This window comes from Pelodiscus sinensis, chromosome 2 (genome assembly GCF_049634645.1).
Source record: "Pelodiscus sinensis isolate JC-2024 chromosome 2, ASM4963464v1, whole genome shotgun sequence".
Taxonomy (NCBI): Eukaryota; Metazoa; Chordata; order Testudines; family Trionychidae; genus Pelodiscus; species Pelodiscus sinensis.
The window spans coordinates 210,116,142-210,135,675 of NC_134712.1; positions in this window are offsets into that span (position 1 = coordinate 210,116,142).

A 19,534-nucleotide genomic window follows, 5' to 3' on the forward strand; every position below is an offset into this window, starting at 1 on the left:
CAAGGACCCACAGAAAATAATAGTGGGTGCTCAGCAGTCTACACCCAGGAGCAGAGCTTGAGTATGGAATATATAAATTCTGTGCTGCTAACAACTTTTGCCATTGAGGTAGGGAGTTTGTTTATAAACAGAGGCAGGGTGCTAAAAGGTACCAGAAGGCTTGCCATTAAATTAAATTAAGAATTGTTAGATGATCCTGAATACATTGCCAGGAACTCCAGTTAAAATACAGGAAACATGGGGTAGGAATAAATGTTCCATTTTCAGAATGGAGAGAGATAACTAGTGATGTCCCCTCAGGGACTTGTACTGGGACCAGTGCTGTTCAACATATTCATAAATGATTTTCAAAACAGTGGGGTGGCAAAGTATGCAGACAATACAAAATTGCAATTGTTAAGTCCAAAACAGACTTCATAGAGTTACAAAGGAATCTCACAAAACTGGGTGACTTGAAACAAAATGTCAGATGAAATTCAATGTTATAGCAATTCACATGGCAAAATATAGTCTCAACTATACATACAAAATGATGGTACTTAAATTAGCTGTTACCCATCAAGAAAGCTCCAGAGTACTGCAAATTCATAAGAATCCTTTTCACTGTGCCTGTATCATCCTGAACTCATTCTCCAGCTTCTAAAGACTTAAAAATTATCTTCAGTCATCAGTGGGACAGATGCAATTGAATAATGTGCATCAAAACAATACTAGGGAACCTAATAAGATTGCTGACAGTTTCATTCAGAAAGCTACAATGAGACATAATATCTTCAAACTGGGATGTTAGTGAAGACAGCTTGAAGGTGATTGTAATAATTTTAATATACTGTAATTCATTATAATGAAATGATGTAGTTCATAACAATTGAATCATTATTAAAATACTAAAGATACCAATGAGAGTGACATTGAATAACTTAAATAGGAAAGAAGTGTATAAATATGCTGAAAATATTATTTCCCAAAACTGGCAGAGTCCCTGTGAAAGGGCTCACTCTCTTGTGATTGCCCCTTTGTGGTCAAGGGTGTGTGTCCACAAGTTCCTCTGCTCTGACTGGCTTTGAGAGTGCACGTGTCCCAGATGCCCTTTCTGGTTGGTCACCTGGGACCAGGCTTCTTTTCTATCCCCTTTTTGTAGCTGGTGGGGTGCGGAGGGGACCCAGGCCCATCAACTCTTCCGGGTCGAGATCCAGGGACCCTGTAAATAGCAGTTGCCCACTAAATGTCTTTGCCGTCTACTTTTAACTTGCTCCCTGAGCCGCTTCCCCAAAAAGCTGCTCCATCCAGCCCTCTCTCCCAGGGCTTTCAGATCAAGTTCTCATAGCACCCTGTCCAGGGTACTGCTATTTTCTGGTCTACCATGGTTTGTCTTCAGCCACCAGACTTGGGCTTTAGCCAGGTCTGAAATCCAGCTCACACTCAGTCCTGTCCAAGGTGCCGCTATCTTCCTAGTCAGTCCTGGGTTGAGCTCCAGCAAAGAACTGCCAGGCCCTGACCCAGCAAGAGTTTTAATTTCTTATGCATGTATATCTGTGATTAGATTACCTCAATCCCTATTATCACCTTCTTTAACTTTTGTTTATTATTGGGCACCAAGAATATAATTCATTTCCTTTTGACAGAACACTGCTTTCCACAAAGTAACAATTCAGCATGAAAAATTGTACAGTTAAACAAGACTATAAAAAAGAACAATGTCATGGGTATGAATGAAAAATGACTACACTTCAAACTGTATTTCTAGGCACCTGGATGGCTCAGGGGATTGGTAACACAGTAAATGATTCAAGCCAGCCCACAATGGCAGTGATAAAAAATCATTTACATGATCATCTGTGGAGTAGTAAGTGGATCATGTGATATGAGTTAGTGGTCACCTCGCAGTTCCTAGTCAAGTGGGTTCAATATCAGTAAAATCACCGCACGATGGTGGTCTAATGCACAACCGAGGAACTAAATCATTTGAAGTGCAACTAAAATGATTTAGCAATTATTGGTGTAGACATGGAGCAAAAATTAAATCACTTCAGCATATGTAGTATGGATGCTCTGAACTTGTTCATTCTTCCATCAGTTCATCTACAGATAGGGACACAAGGCCTAAGTCTGAACAGATTTGACTAGACATGGACAAAAACCTCTTTTCTCACCTCTAGGAGTCGTCGTGTCCAGCTCAGGGTTTTTATGAAGTAGTTTGTACTGTTGATCTGTTTTGCAGAAAGTAGTGCAATTTCTAGTGCTGTCAATCTGGTATCTTTCAATTATTTTCAAAATATATAAGATTTTATCCTTCCCAATAAATAGCCTATCATTTGTAATTATTTAAAACAATTAAAATCATGGCAATAAAACAAATAATAACAATGTAATGGTCAAAATAATATTGTGGTCCAAAATAGCTCAGATTTAATACCTTCAGGCATACCGCAACAGGTATTTATTCGATGGGTTTTTGAAGAATACAGAAGGCATATTTCTACTGGAGGAGAGGAAAGAGATTACAGGGGTTGTTTTGCTACTATTAACTATTGACTAGCTGATTTGATTTCATTATTTTATGTGATTATTTGTGTAGATGTTGCTGCTGGTGAACACTTTTCACAAAGCGATCACTCTGTAGCTGACCTATCAGCCCTCATCCTCAAAGGAAACCTGCACAGTACTTTTAAAAGAGAAATCTGGGAGCTTAAATTCATAACTTCATGGACTTAACAGAGTCACTGGATTTATGGCTTATCATTACAACCTATAACCCACTGACAATCCTGCTCTGTGCCAAACAATCAACTGCATCTTCTATTTGCCTGACTCCAGACCTGAAGAAGTTCTCTGTGGACGATTGAAAAGTCTCTCTCATAACAGAAGTTGGTCTAATATAGCATTTGAGAAGCCCAGAACTGATGGACAGTTGGACCCTGACATCAGTTCTGCATCTTGATTTTGACTTTTTGTTCCAAAAAGAAGGGGAAAACATTTCCTCATCCACTGCAATTCAAAGTCATACTACAGAATTTAGTGTTGTACTATTCTCTGCTTTAAAATTCTAAACACGCTAAATTCTCTATTAACTTCTGCATGTGAAATTCTGGCCTCACTAAAGTAAATTAGAAAACACCCACTGACTGCAAGATGGTTAAGTTTTTACTCTATAGACAACAGACTAATTTTTGTTGAACCTTATTAGGGTCTTGATCCAGCATATCACTTAAGTTTGAAGCATGTGAGTAATCCTATTAAGTCAATGGAATGACTGATGTACATCATAGGCTTAAGTATTTTTCAGGATCAGGGTTTAATCCCTTTACAATCTTATTAGTTTCACCTCTATTAATTTCTATATGATTATTCCATGAAGTTAGAAGGCCAACAATTACTAGACTAGCACCCCTTCTCTATCACCATTATATGCAGAAGACATTATATATTAATTAATGTGCTTTGCTTTACAGATTTTTTTAAACCTCTGAGATAGGATTTCAAGTGTATGATTTGTGGTTTCTCTAAGACACAAAAGAACTGATTAGATATTTCAGTCTAATAGTTCTGAGATTAAAAATGTAAACAGCATGTGGCACCCCTCCTATCAGCTAGTGACTGATTCTATTACTTTTAATTAAATCAAGCATGAATTAAGCCTATTGGAAGACTACAGCCTACGTTTTGACAAATGTATTACGTAGTTTTGAGTGCTGTAATTAAATTGATAAGTTTGCTTAGTGGTGCTACTAAAACAAACATTTTTTTCAAGGAAAATATTCAATGACAGAGTGGTGTGTGTGCACCTGAAGATGAAGACATCATGAATCTGAAATATTTAATCTAAGCTTGCAGTTTTGGTTTATTTTTCTTTGGCCAAAATTACAAATTTTGGTGAAGTAACAGGGTGGAATTATTGTGAACATGTGAATGAAAATCACACCCTATTTCTCTGACTAGCTTTATTTGCAATAGAGCCTGGTCAATACATTCTGATTGTTGCATTACCAGGTAACAGAAGAATGGAGGGTCATCCAGAACTGGTTTAGAGGCACACAGATTAGTACAGGTAGCTTTGCCCTTCTCTCTGATTCCCTGTGTCCCGTAGTGCATATGGGTAGTAGTATTTTTCTTCTGCAAGCAATGTGGGGGAAGATCTTTACACCACATCTGACATCCATAATGGAAGAAGCAAAAGGCATTATCTGGCATTATTACACAAGGGCATGACTGGACTCGCTATCATCGCAGTTAAAGTGTAGCTACATTTTTCTGTTGAGTTCAATAGTTTCCCATTTTCTAAGTTTAGTTGGAAATTGTAACAATAACTCAGTTGAATTAATAGGAAGATCAGGACCCCCCTGAGATTTTAAGTTATCACAAAGTAAATTCAAGTACTAGGACCATAAGAATGAACATGGGTCAGACCAATGGTCCATCTTGCCCTGCATCCTGCCTTATGACAATGGCTGACTAATTCAGAGGGAATGAACAGAACAGGGTGATTTCCAGTGTTCCATCCCTGTCATCCAGCCCCAGCTTCTGGCAGTTGGAGGTTTAGGGACATCTGGAGAATGGGGGGGGGGGGGGGAACATCCCTTGCCATCTTGGGTAATAGCCATTTATGGACCTCACCTCTGTGAAATTATCTAATTCTTTTTTGAGCCCAGATATATTTTTGTTCTTCATTACATCCTATGACAATGAGTTCCACAGGTTGACTGTATGTTGTGTGAAGTACTGCTTCCTTATGTTTGTTTTAAAGTTGCTGCCTACTGATTTCATTGAGTGACTCCTTAATTCTTGTGTTATATAAAGGGGTAAATAACTGCATGAGAGGATCTACTTCCATAGCCCATGATTGCTTACTTTGCTTAAAAGCCTTTGGTGTGAGATTGTGAGCTGTCTGGCAGGGAGGTGGGCCTTCCAGGTAGCCTGATTTAGAGGCCCTTTCTATCTGGCATTTATTTGACTGAGTGATCTGTCTCCTGTATTATAGTTGGTAACAATTACACAGTATCTCCGCTATTGGAAAAAACATATTATGAGGAGATTAAAGGCTATTATAATGTTTTTTGTCTAGAATATATAATCAGTTTATTTTGTATCATAAATAAAGAGCTGACTGTAGGTTGAGATATTGAAAGACCTTTTTAGAGTCTGTTTTTCAGAACCAGGAAGGAGACACAATGTTAAATCCTGAATTACAAGTTCCTACTATCAGCGGGACTGACAGGCATTGTGGACCCTAGGACAAAGTCTATGTGGGGACCTGGCTTCATGCTCCTGAAAGGGGTAGGGCTGGAGGCAGCCAGCCTTCAGTGCTACCTGGACCATGGTGCCCTCCCCAGCCCTTAGAGCAGTGCAGAGCACCCGGCACGGTGCTCCAGCACTCTGGTAAAAATTCAAAGGGGCCCAGGGCTCCAGCCATCACCACTGCCACAGTAACAGCAGTGGCTGAGAGCCCCAGGCCCTTTTGAATTGCTCGGTCCTGGGGTAACTGACCCCTTTGTCCTGCCCGTTATGATATATTTATGATTTTAATAATCATGTTAAGGTTTAAAGAAGGACTGGCTAAAACATTGCAATAATATGTTTTGTTTATTTTAAATGATTCAGAATAGGCAGCAATGCTGGACCACTAAAAATTGGATCAGACGGTTTTGAACACCTTAACTTTCCTAACTCTGTATTTTGTAGTCTTCTAACATGGTTGGTTATCATACATGTCCATGGATTTTATGAGGAATGATCTCAAGGATGGCAAAATGAAGAATGGATTTAGCAATGTGAGAAAGCACACACTGAATTTTTCATTGACTTAGATTTAGTCACAGACTTAGCATTAAGCATGTCCTTAAATGCACTGCTGGGTTAGGTCTTAGAAATCATAGACAGTCCGTTAAGAGCTGGAGCCCTGCAGTTCACCAGTGCCTTGCAATAATCATTGAGGGCCACACTTGGGCTGGGACACAGAGGTTAATCTGTAGATTTAGCTGAGAGAGTGATTATAAAGACTGCTGGAAATGAGTAGGATCCAGTAAAGAACTTTCAGTCTTCAGTAATAATGGCTCCAGACATAGAAATACTGCACAGATTTAGCTGTGGAAAAATTTTACTACTATTCACCCAGGTCTAATAATTATGATACCTAATAAACTAACCTTTACACATGGAATTAATAAATATATTTGGGTCTGGGGTCTAGACAAAGAAAAAGCATGAATAAAGAAGGGGAAGAGAAGAGAAAAAACATCCAAATTGTTTCCCTAATCCAAATGGAAACTCTGTTTGTTGTTAAGATCAATGAGAGAAGATTATATTGGCATCTGTGATGGATGAACAAAGAGAAGGCCACCGAAAATATAAGCAGTTCACTAAGGAATTCCATACATCATTTTCAGAGAGGATCCTACATGTCCAACTTAGTAGTAAAGATAAAGAAAGAGTTCTCATATTTGGACACATCAAGAATAGCAATACTTCTTAAACCAATGTAGAGGATAGACTTGCATTTCTCGTTCATCTTGCAATTGCTTTTAAAACCATTGTTGTTCTGTCAGCTACTGCTGTCCCCATTTGTTTAAGTATGCACAGGGGAGGGTGATGTAACGGGGTGCATATAGGTAAAGCTGTAGACCAGGCGTGGCCAACCTGTGGCTCGTGAGCCACATGCGGCTCTTCCCCCCCATCACTGTGGCTTGCAAAGCTGCTCCAGCGCCCCCTGAGCACAGCCCATCCCTCCCGGCTCCCCTGTGTTCACTGGGGCAGGGGAGCCATCTGGATCAAAATGGCAGACCCAATATGGCAGCTGCAAACACCAACGGAAGCCTGCTGAGGCAAAAAAAGCCTTCTTAAAGGGCCAGTCCTTTTTTTTCTCTACAACTTTTTGGGGACACCTTTTCTTGTTTTGGGGGGCTTTTTTGTTTGTTTTGCTCTACAACTTTTTGCCCTGGCTCTTCGTGCTGGATCCAACTGGATCTTGGCTCTTCATCTGGAACAGGTTGGCCACCCCTGCTATAGACCTAGTGATGTTGCCAATGGGAGCCTACACTCCATGGAGATATACTTTAAAAGAGCTCTGGGTAGACAGAATCTAATTTCAGAATTACTGTATCCTAAATGTTGTATTTTAATTTTTTTTTCATCTTTGAGTTTTTTTCACCTTTGGGACATGACTTTGTCTTAAGCAAACTTTTAGGTAGCTTGTGAACAGCAAAAGGGAAGTGAAGTCAGTCTTATCACTCTCACACATATGGTAACAACTACAATTTCTGAGCTTCTTTTCATTGTTTTCCATGCATTGCTGTTCTTGGTATTATTTCAAAACTTTGCCTCTTAGCTGAAATAAGGAAATGGAGTTTTGAAATAAGACCTGCTTTCAGTATATTACATGTCCAAGTGATCTGTGTCCTAAATCTTTTCCTTTAAAGCCTATTAAATGATTAGCAAAGAATTTTTTTAGGCTAATGATGCTTGGAGTATTATTAATTTATTTTCTTTTATTTCAAATGATAAACAAATCCTATGTATAAAAGCTACAGGTGCTTTGACATTGATTAAAAGTAGAGCAAAGCAGGAAATGGATTTCCCATCCTGGGAGAATTTTCAAAACTCTGAAAAGCTCTCTCATCCAAAAATGAGACAATTCCTCAAACCTTTCATGAACTATAAAACCATTTCCCTCCATTTTTGTTGACTTAAAATGATTCATTTTGATAATGTCAAAATGTTTCATTTCTATTTGGACCGTTATTGGTTTTTTTAAAAGAAAACTGGAAATTAACTTACATTTCTATACAAAAAGTCATTTTGAACTAAAAAATGTAACGTTTTGTTCTCCAAATATCAAAATGAAACACTGCAAAAATTTAAAACCTTTTTCTTTCTTTTTAAATTTGACACAGGAAATTCTTCCAAATCAACTATTTCCCACAAAAATTTTGGTTTCAATAAACGGCTTATACTCATGACAAAAATTGTAAAAACTTTTTCTCACCAGTTCTAGTTAAAAGTTTACAATGACCGTAATAGTAGTTGAGCTGAGACAGAGGTTAATTTGTAAAATTAGCTGAGGGAGTAATTATAAAGACTGTTGGAAACGGAAGTTCAAATGGAAATACTTTGTCTAATCTTTTGACCACCAGAGTGCCTAAACAATATTCTCCCTTTAACTGTAATCTCACCTATGATAAGCACTGGATATGTAAGAAAAATATTTCTTTTCATGGGAAAATCTATGAGAGAAGATAAATGTTTCAAACATCAGGCAAATTTGTAAATACTAATGTAACCCTCCCCCTTTCCTCTCAGTGCTTGTCACCTGAGTGCTTGACAATGATATTAAAGGAGATCCTGAAGATCCCAAGTGGTGATGTTGGATAGGTGGGAATCCTCTATCCATCCCTCTGCTGCTGTCCTTTTACTCCTAAAGGAATTTACTCCTAAAGGAATTTAAAATTGGTACTGCCCCCATCTGGCTGTAGACATTCAATGGAGTGCTTTAGGAACCTTCAGGAATAAATCTATTCTAATAATAATACTAATCTGTGGCAAGGGTCTAATGAAAAATGCCAGTTATAAATAATATACATCCAGTATTCTTAAATTAAACTTAACACACCTTTACTTAACCATTTAAAAACTGAGTATAACAGGGTAAGATTAAATGTCACTACTAATTTAACTCTTCAGGAGGCAGTTAAATAAAATTAATTAACAAATATAGGGTACAGTAATAAATGTACCTTATCTAAATTTTACACTGCCACTATTCATCACAGCTCAGAGTGTGTGCTCCTTTGGATTTCGAAGTCCAAGAGTGCACATACACTGCACCCTAAATTTGAAATAAGATACACAATTTATTTTGAAATAGCTTAGTTTGAAATTTGGCCCATCTACATGGTGCCAAATTTCAAAATAAAACACTATTTCATGCCACCTTTTATCCCTTGTGCAACAAAGTTCACCGGGATGGTAAAATAGTGTGCCAGTTATTTTGAAAATAGCCTGGCAGTGTAGATGTACCCCTAGATGCTTGTGTGAGTCTTTGAAGATCTGTAACTGGAGACATCAATCTATTGGTTCTGTTATCTCTCCAGCCTAGGAAGCAGACTGCACAACCTCTTGGAATTTTGAAGATGTCCCAACCAACTGTCAGCAGCTCTGGTTCCTGATTCACTGGGAAGATCACTTTGCATCTTTTCAGACTCAGTCTGTCTGCTGGGCCCCTTCCCTTGCAAGTACTTTCCCAAACAAGGGTGTGGGTTACTCACAGATCCTTCACTACAGGCCCATCTCAGTCAGTCAACCAGAGCAATAATTTCTTCCCTGGTTCCAGGGAAACCACGTACAGACTCTGAAGCTCCCTACTTAATCAAAGCCCAGAAGGCTTTCAGCAGAAGCTTCTGGCTTCCTAGCAGAAGCTCCTGGTATGGACAGAGCTCCACATCAACAATATGGCTCCGCTCCCCAAAATGGAGCTCGCCATCTGCTTGCCACTCACTGCCTGGAAAAGGAAGTCTTTCCTGTTTTTTTCCCCAAGGCAGCATGGGAGTTTTAGTCTCTAAAGCTAGACTGCAGTACAATGGATCTTCCCAGCTGAAACACTCCCAATAAATGTCAAAGGCCCCTCTAATAAAGGAGGCCTCCACTAATATCTGGAATTTATAAAGTGCCTAGAATCCAAGGATTTCAGTGTTTAAGAAAAAGTTTACTGATGGTGAAACTGAGGAATAGGCAATTCCACTTTAATTTTTGAGGCTCTCTTAAAATTTTCTCTTTTGTTGAGGGAACAAAAGCACTAAATAGTCAAGTATCTTTGAGAATAATTTTGAAGTTAAATAAAACCATGCTCATCATGCAAAGTTGCCTTCTGTTACTTGATTCATGCTTAGCACATGCTGTCATCTGAATGCATAAACTCAAACATGACCTTCAGAAGGATATCTGAGAGAGATGTCAAAGGCAAATATGTAATCAGGCTGAAGCTTTAAGCTTTTTTTTGAAAACAGCAGGAAGTGTGACACCATTTTGGACATTTCAGTAAAAGCGAAGTCTTTGCTTGAAGTTTGGCACTCTGCTGGAGAGGCACAAAAGGTAAGCTGCCCTAGCAATGTGTCCTTTCAGATTTTCCCCAAGCCTGAAAAATCTATCAGTCTCAAATCATAATCTAAAAAACTATTAAAAATTCCAGTTTTTTTTCTAGTGGGACACTCAGATCACTATCATCAGCTACAGCACGCTGTGTTTGTGTGAAGACGTAGGCATGTGAAAACATAACATTATGCATATGTAAAAGACTGTGGTGGCCAAGGGGTTAATGCACATAGTGCCCAATCCTGGTTGTTCAGTGCTGGTCCTCCTTTAAGCAGAGGTGTGGTGAGGTGGGAATGTGATTTGGTTCCCCCCATTGTGAGGGCACTCCACTGAGCACTGATTCATGGTCCTAAAAGAGTCAGCAGCTCCTTCTCCCTGGATCACTCCCTGTTCCTGGTTTTTCCTCCCAGCTTCCAGTCTAAAATAAGGCAAAAAAGGAAAAGGAAAGGCAACCAAAGGGTCAGCTCCAGCCAGGTTCCAAATATAATTTTACCCCTCAGGCATGCTTCTCCATAGCCTTTGTCAGGAGCCTTCAGTATAGGTCTGGCCTCTTCTCCAGCCTTTCCTTCTAAACTGGGTTACTCCCTGTTCAGCGCCTCCTCATTTGAACATGCTCTTCAGGGTTGTAGGGAGAGGAGTACCCAGACCCGCTATTGTCCTTTAACCCCTTCCAGCCCAGTGTGGGGTTTGTGTACCCCATTATAGCATGCATCATTTCACTGCTCTGCCCATGCCTCCTCGGTTGTTTTATTTCCTCTTTGATCAATACAGTGTAGTCACTGTATGTTATCTGTCACTGTATGTTATCTTGTAATCCTGCTAGGCTGCGTCTAGACTGGCAAGTACTGAGGCCTAAGTGTGGTGTAGAGAGGACGAATTATTACTCGGCTGAGTCTAGACTGGCAAGTTTTTCTGCAAAAGCAAGTTCTTTTGTGCAAAACTTGCCAGCTGTCTACACTGGCCGCTTGAGTTTGTGCAAAAGCACTGACGTACTACTGTCCGAAATCAGTGCTTCTTGTGCAAATGCTTTGACGTTCCCGTTGGGGCAAAAGCCCTTTACTGGAAATGTTTTTGCGCAAGAGGGCCAGTGTAGACAGCTAAAAACTGTTTTGCGCCAAAAAGCCCCAATGGCGAAAATGGCGATCGGGGCTTTCTTGCGCAAAACCATGTCTAGATTGGCACGGACGCTTTTCTGCAAAAAGTGTTTTTGCGGAAAAGCGTCCGTGCCAATCTAGATGCTCTTTTCCGCAAATGCTTTTAACGGAAAAACTTTTCCGTTAAAAGCATCTGCGGAAAATCATGCCAGTCTAGACATAGCCCTGGCGTTTAGTTCTCACTGTCTGATACCACACAGTAATGTCTTTGGGGTTTCTGTTTGTTTGAAAATGTGCTGTCATACAATTAAACACCCACCTTCCATGTACACTAGCAGATCTTCTGAATATGAGTATGCTTACAATGAGTAAGCAAAATCTAAGCTATGCAATATTGTATACAGACTCCATTCAACATACGGTATATCCAAAACATGGAATGATACAGTATCTCAAGGCCCCTGATTGACACAGATTTCCCCACTTTCTTGTGAAAAGGAGGCTGTGATGTGGTACCTCCCCTGCACAAGGCTTGAAGGAGTTAAGGTGGCCAAGTGGGCCAATTAACAACCGCAGATTGAGAAAGAGACAGAGAGAGATGGAGTGCCACTGAAGGACGGCTGTGTGGAGCTAATCCTCAGAGTGACCAGAAGGTGGTGCCATGCAGCAGTGAGTAGAGTGTCCTGTCAGGAAACAAACACAGCAGAATTCAGGGGTGTTCAGATTATGGAATTCTGTACCAGTGTATTATAAAATGGGGGAGGGGAATTGTGGTTTTTTTAAACACCTTCAAAGTTTTTTTGGGAGGGCATTTGTTTACCCAAATATGGTGGACTAGGGATGGACTGTCAGTAAGATTGGTAGGTATTTTTCCCACTTCCATGCACTGTCACTTATTAATTAATGTATTATGGAACTCTTAGGCAAGAGGCAAGTATTACAAGCTTCATGATTAAGCACAACTACTCCAAGGGATAATCTCTGTTCCAAAGACCAATCATATGGCATAGCATGCAGATAACCCCCCGCACTAAGCTCAGGACTAAGAAAGAACAATTTCCAAGTTCTCTGATTGTCCATATGAATTTGACTCTGTGTTTGCCAGCTGTCCAGCCAGCAGCGGTTTGATATTTTATGAAATTACAAAAGTGGAGGAAAGGAATGGGGGTATGTCTACACCACCACCCTAGTTCGAACTAGAGTGGTAATGTAGGCAACCGGAGTTGCAAATGAAGTCCGGGATTTGAATTTCCCGGGCTTCATTTGCATAAAGCCAGGCACCGCCATTTTTAAATGTCCGCTAGTGCGGACTCTGTGCCGCGCGGCTACACGCGGCACGGACTAGGTAGTTCGGACTAGGCTTCCTAATCCAAACTACTGTTACTCCTCGTGAAACGAGGAAGCCTAGTCTGAACTACCTAGTCCGTGCCACGTGTAGCCGCGCGGCACAGAGTCCGCACTAGCGGACATTTAAAAATGGTAGCGCCTGGCTTTATGCAAATGAAGCCCGGAAAATTCAAATCCTGGGCTTCATTTGCAATTCCAGTTGCCTACATTACCACCCTAGTTCGAACTAGGGTGGTAGTGTAGAAATACCCTGGGAGAATGACTAAATTAGGTGGAAATAAAAGAAAAACGTACCAAAGTACCATTGTTTATTCAATCATCCTAAACCATCTTCTTGATCTTCCTCCTCATCTGCTGAAAAGTAAGTAAAAAGGGAAGGGATATAATCTGGTACATTTTCCTATTTTTCTTCATTATTAAGAGAAATATAACCATCGTGAAGCACATGCATCTGATGAAGTGGGTCTTTGCCCACAAAAGCTTATACTCCAACATTTTGGTTAGTCTATAAGGTGCCACAGGACTCCTCACCGCTTTTGCAGATTCAGACTAACATGGCTATCCCTCTGATACTCGACATCATGAAGCATGATTCTTTGGTTCAGCCACAGTTGACTTCACAGTTGCTCAGACTTTAATGATCTTCCATGACATCTGTAAAACCATTCATCATTGAAATAGTACAGACACAAACTGAGCTGGCCTGGCTAGGATTGCTCTTCTCTGGATTGATGACAAAAAAGCCAGATGCTCAACTGCATAATTAAATGGAACGCCAATATGTTTTTGCTGCTAAAGCTGGTGCTGTGAATATTAGTGGCATCCCTTTTACCTCGGTGGCATTTGCAGACCTTTCTGAAATGCATTCTCTTTCATGTCATGTCCTCCCATTGCATTTTAATCTATGGAAAGAGGATGGTATGGCCTGCAGCACTTTGCTAATGAAAATATCCTTCCATCTGTATGCAGATTGGGTAGAATAATAGTCTCAGTTCTGTCCCTTGAAATGGAGACAGAACAGTGTTACTAACATATAAATGACCTCCTTGGAGATTTCACTCATCATCAGGTTTGAAAATATCTTAAGTCGGGTCTCATTATATTATGTTTAAAGAGATGCCTCCTTGGCATTCAAACTTGGTTTAGACTATTTATTCAATGACAAGTCCAGATGCTTTGTTAGATGTTACATTATAAACTTGTCTCATCATGGCCAAAACCCAGTTATTCCACACTTGTGTGGCTATGGAATCCACCCTTGCTGCAGGGCAACATTTCCCTGGGCATACAGATAGCCTTAAAGAACAGCTCTGTTGTTCATCTTTGATATAATACTTCATGACTCCACTCTTCTCAAAAGGTCAGTAATTCTGAATTTAAAGTCTCACCTACACAAAGAATTAATCTGCAGCAAGCCAGGGTGCGAATCTACCAGACACTAGCCTGCCATGAACTCCCTGTCCACTTGGACTCTGATGACAGGTATTAACATAAGACTCGAGGGGATAATTTAAAGGTATTTCTTCACTACAGAATTAAATTGTGCTCAATACTTGAGTGGTACTCCAGCCTCTCTTCCTGCCATACACAAAAACTTCTGATATGTGCTTAGTGGTAGTTCCAACCTAGGCTAGTTACAGGATACTACAGGATAAAGTTTAGGTGCTGCTTTCACTCAGTCTAGTAACCCACTCACTTTGGAGTGAAGATGCCAGCTAAATCATATTGCAGTGAGGCTCAAGTCCTCCAGGACCTACCCATAATTCCCCTCTTTGCCCAGAAGGACTGACAAGTTCTCCCACAATTCTTTAGGAAAAAATCATAGACCATCTCAGTTTACTGTAGCACAGAGTTAAAGATTCAGGTCTCAGAAGTCTTAGAACCATGCTCAGGTACAAGTGATACAATAACTTGAGTGTAGATGCTCATGTCTGGGTGATGCTAACCCAAGCGCTTGACTTCATTTCTTAATCATCCAAGTTACTTTATCAGTAAAGATATAACTTCAGTATCTAAAATAACTATTTCATTGTTGAGAGCACCACTGTGCAAGGTGGGGGGAACTCAATTCCCATTAAAGCTGCTGTAATTGACTCAACACTTCACAGGTTCAGGCCCATTAGCATTCCCATCCAGTTAATAGTCTCACCTTAAAATTCTAGACTACGTTTCCTCATTTCTAGTTCCAGAAGATTCAACCCATTGTGGCAGGTTGGACCCTCTGGGATGCAACCTCATGTATTTAAGATACCACTGAGCCTGCCTTTTCTTCCAGCCTGGGCACCCTTTAACTCTGTCTTGCTCAACCAGGCTCTTAAACCTCCTCCAGCATATACACCGATAGGACTCCACCCAACTGCAAAACAATACAGAGACTGATATCAGCTCTGGAAAGGTTTAACTTAAAGGACTTACCAGAGCACCCAGATGCCCACTTCCCTTGGAATACAAACCCAAAATAATATAAAAGTCACCTCCTCCCTCAGTGTGGAGAAGGGTATGCACAACTTCATTCCTCCCCCTACCCGCGGTCAGAAATTACATAAAGTGGGTTAGATTATAAAACACAAATAAGTTTATTAACTACAGAAAGGTGTATTTTAAGCGGTTAAAGAGGTAGCAAAGAGAAAAAAGCAGTTTGTTTAAAAAAAAAGCAAAGCACACAAACTAAGTTAGAGTCAATAAACAAATTGGTTACAAATAATAATTCCTCACTCTAGATATTGCTTTTGGTAGAGTCCTTCATAGGCCAGATATATTATGGCCTGTAAAGACTTGGTCTAGCAGTTCTTCTCCACCGATCAATTGAAGTCCTTATGTTTCCAGGGGTTTTCAGGTATCTCTGGATAGAGAGGCAAAAGTGAAGCAAAATGAAGATACTGATTGTTTTCCTCCCCCATCTTATACAGGATTCCAATAAGGCAGAAATCCTTTGTTTGATTCCCCCACCTCCCTGTGGAACAGTTCAGCATTCCTAGATGAAGACCATCAGGTGGCCAGGTTACCTGACTCTGTAGCATCGCACATGAATTATGAGTCAGTAGCAGTGAGGAACATCCCCAGGAAGTACACACCTTTTCACAGTCCATTGTCTTTGCAGATGGGCCATCAGCTGTATCTGGCTTTTCCACTGTAGTATCTGAAGTGTTAGAAGTGAGCATCAACCAAAGTAACATAGTTGAACTACAGACTAAATCAGTATTCCTAATTTTGGGCACAAACAATGAAACATGTATGCAAATAAAGTAATCATATTTAGAAATGATAACATTTCCAGTGATATGTTATATGAGTTATTTTGCACAAAGTAGAATCATAGAATCATAGAACCCTAGAACTGGACGGGACCTCGAGAGATCATCAGTTCCAGTCCCCTACTCTCAAGGCAGGACCCAGTACCATCTAGACCATCCCTGATAGATGTCTATCTTACCTGCTCTTAAATATCTCCAGTGATGGAGATTCTACAACCTCCCAAGGCAATTTATTCCAGTGTTTAACCACCCTGACAGTTAGGAAGATTTTCTTAATGTCCAACCTAAACCTCTCTTGCTGCAGCTTAAGACCATTGCTTCTTGTCCTATCCTCAGAGGCCAAAAAGAACAATTTTTCTTCCTCCTCCTTGTGACACCCTTTTAGATACCTGAAAACCTCTATCATGTCCCCCCTCAGTTTTCTCCTATCCAAGCTAAACAAACCCAATTCTTTCAGTCTTCCTTCATAGGTCATGTTCTCTAGACCTTTAATCATCCTTGTTGCTCTTCTCTGGACCTTCTCAGTTATGTCATATTCATATCATAACCATATTTTCATAAAGAATATGGAATAGAATGTCACATCCACTTCCTGACAGTATTTAAAAAGACTATCTGCACTGGCAACGTGAAACGAAGCAGCACATTGGAAATTTAGAGGCAAAAGCAAGCTAAGATGAATTCCATATCAGAATAACACAAAGAGATACTAGGTAGAGTGTGTTATTTTTCATAATCATTCCAGATTGCTGCACTGGACTGCCTCTGAAATCAGGGACCTGTCTGCAGAAATTGCTTTCAGATTGCCCAGCTGGGGAATGTCTACACTGCAGTTGAGAGCAAATCTGCCAGACAGACTTGTGCGAGTGGGGCTTGAGTTAGCATGCTAAAAATAGCAACGTGTATGTTGGGGTTTAGGCAGAACTTGGGTTCTCAAGCCCACCCAACCCCCTAGGCTTCAGAGTCTTATTTCCAAACTGAATAGGCTTGTCAACATTGATATTTTTAGAGCAATAACTCAAGCCTCACAGCACAAATCTGTCACTCTAGGTAGGGAGTCTCACTCCAGCTGCAGGGTAGACATAATCCTGGTTTACACTGTTCCACAAGCAATAGGTTGTGTGCCTTGGCCAGTATGCCCTTTTTCAATAAAACAGGATTCACTATGCAAAACTACATGAACCACAATTGTGGCCAAATTTTGCCTACTCTGTCACTAATACTAAATATTCAGAGATGATGTCAGTATTAAAGGTATGTGAAAAGAGGAAGGATGCTCTTGTGTTTAAAGTGTTTGAGTCCTGGTTTCAAATTCTAGCTCTGACACAAATGACCGGTGTGATCTTGGGCAATCACTTAATCTCTCTTTACTTCAGGTTTCCAGTAAAGTAGGGATAATACTACATGGATACTGCATGATCTTGTCTTGTCCATTTAGATTCTAAGACTTGTAGCCTTTTCTTGATTTAGAGTGAATTTAGTAATTTCATATTACAGCACTGTGGGTTCAGTTCCGGTGGCTACATTTCAAGCTCAACAGAGTGAAAGTCATCACTGCTACTTGAGTCAGATTTAGTGTCTCTAGCAACATGTAAAGATTAAGAATTGTGACCATGAATGCATGTACAAGTACAAGATTTAATTTGTTTTATCAATATTATTAAACTTACAATTAAGATTATGATTACCCAAACATGTAGAAATTCCATAAAGATTTATGCACAAATTATAAATATAGCGTCACACACATCCTTAGTGATATTCTTATGGTCTGATGGCTGCCTTGCCAACTGATTTGCAGTTGAGGGATTGTTCTTGCTGGAGTTTTCCCACAGGGAACTCAGGGTATGTCTACACTACAAAGTTAATTCTTTAATAGGGGCTACACATACAAACCGCTAGTTCGAATTTAAATCAAACTAGTGGAGCGCTTAATTCGAACTAGGTAAACCTCATTTTATGAGGAGTAATACCTAGTTTGAATTAAGTAGTTCGAATTAAGGGCTGTGTAGCCACTTAATTCGAACTAGTTGGAGGCTAGCCCTTCCCAGATTGCCCAGGTGGTCACTCTGGGCCAAACCAGGGAAACTCTTTTGCCCCCCTCCTGGCCCCGGAGCCCTTAATGGGGCACAGTCTGGCTACAGTGCTTGTGCCAGTTGCAAGCCTGCCAGCGCCCAGCCAGCAGACCCTGTACCTGGCACGGCATGAGCCAGCTAACCGCTGCCACCCAGCCCTCCACCTCTTCCCAGGACCAGGCTGGTGGCTCCCAGGAGCCTGCCCGGGGCTGCAATGGGGAGGACTTTTTGCGGAAAAGCGTCCGTGCCAATCTAAACACGCTTTTGCACAAAAAAGCCCCAATTACCGTTTTCGCGATCAGGGCTTTTTTGTGCAAAGCAAATCTGAGCTGTCTACACTGGCCCTTTTGTGCAAAAGCTTTTGTGCAAAAGGACCTTTGCCCGAACGGGAGCAGCATAGTATTTCTGCAAGAAGCATTGATTTCTTACATGAGATCATCAGTGTTCTTGCGGAAATTCAAGTGGCCAGTGTAGACAGCTGGCAAGTTTTTCCGCAAAAGCAGCTGCTTTTGCGAAAAAACTTGCCAGTCTAGACATAGCCAGTAAGTGAATGATAAAATGAAGTAACTGATTACAAATTTTAGGGCAAAGTCTATCTAGCACCTGGCTGAATGGGTCATCAGTCTTAGATGAGGCCTTTAAGGATTACGTCTATACTGTTCATCCATACAGCAATTACATATTCATGGCTTGCTTGCATCAGCTGGTCTGGGCTCATGGGTTGAGAGTGGTGGGGCTGTAAAATGGCTGTGTAGACATTCAAACTTACTTTGCTACCCAAACTCTGTGACCCAGCATGATGACAGCGCACCAAAACCCAGGCTCCAGCCTTTAATTCCAGTCTAGACATCCCCTAGGTGCTACCTCAACACAAATAAAACTAGAGTCTGCCCTGTCCTGTAAAAGGTGTCTTAAACTATTCTTTTTTTCCTTATGGAATTATTTGTACTTTGAACATATTCATAGTGTAATTTTCCTATAACATATGTTTAGACTATTACAATACAGATCCACAAGAGGGAAAAAACTATTTGTCCTGTTCACAGAAGTAAATATCAGCTTCAAGCCTAAAGCAGCTCAGTTCACATTGCAATATAGAGCTAGAAAGATAGATTTCCTCAGTCACAGCAATGTTTGCTTAAATAACCAAGATTACCTTTGGCTATGGTCTTAATAACAGTGTTTGTTTACACATAGAAAAATGCAGTATGTGTCAATGGTGAATGGTACTTGCATATGCAGGAGGCAATGAATCATCACAAGTGAATAATTTCCCATCCTCCCCGTCTATCATATTGACATTCTTATAGTCAAATAATACTGCATGTGGGTTTGAGACTGTTTAATACATACAATGCTATTTTCTCTAAGTTCCATTATGAGAGAAACACCATCGGAATATATTAAAATGACAAAAGAATTAGTGTATTATTCTTATAGGATTAGGAAAGGGGAATAAATAGTAAAGGCTTAACATAAGAACATAAGAATGACCATACTGGGTCAGAACAAAGTTCCATCTAGCCGAGTATCCTGTCTTCCAACAGTGGCCAATGCCAGATGTCCCAGAGAGAGTGAACAGAACAGAGAATCTTTAAGCAATCCCTCTCCCATCACCCATTCCCAGCCTGTAACAGAGGCTAGGGACACTATTCCTACTTTTCCCCCATGATAAAATCTAATT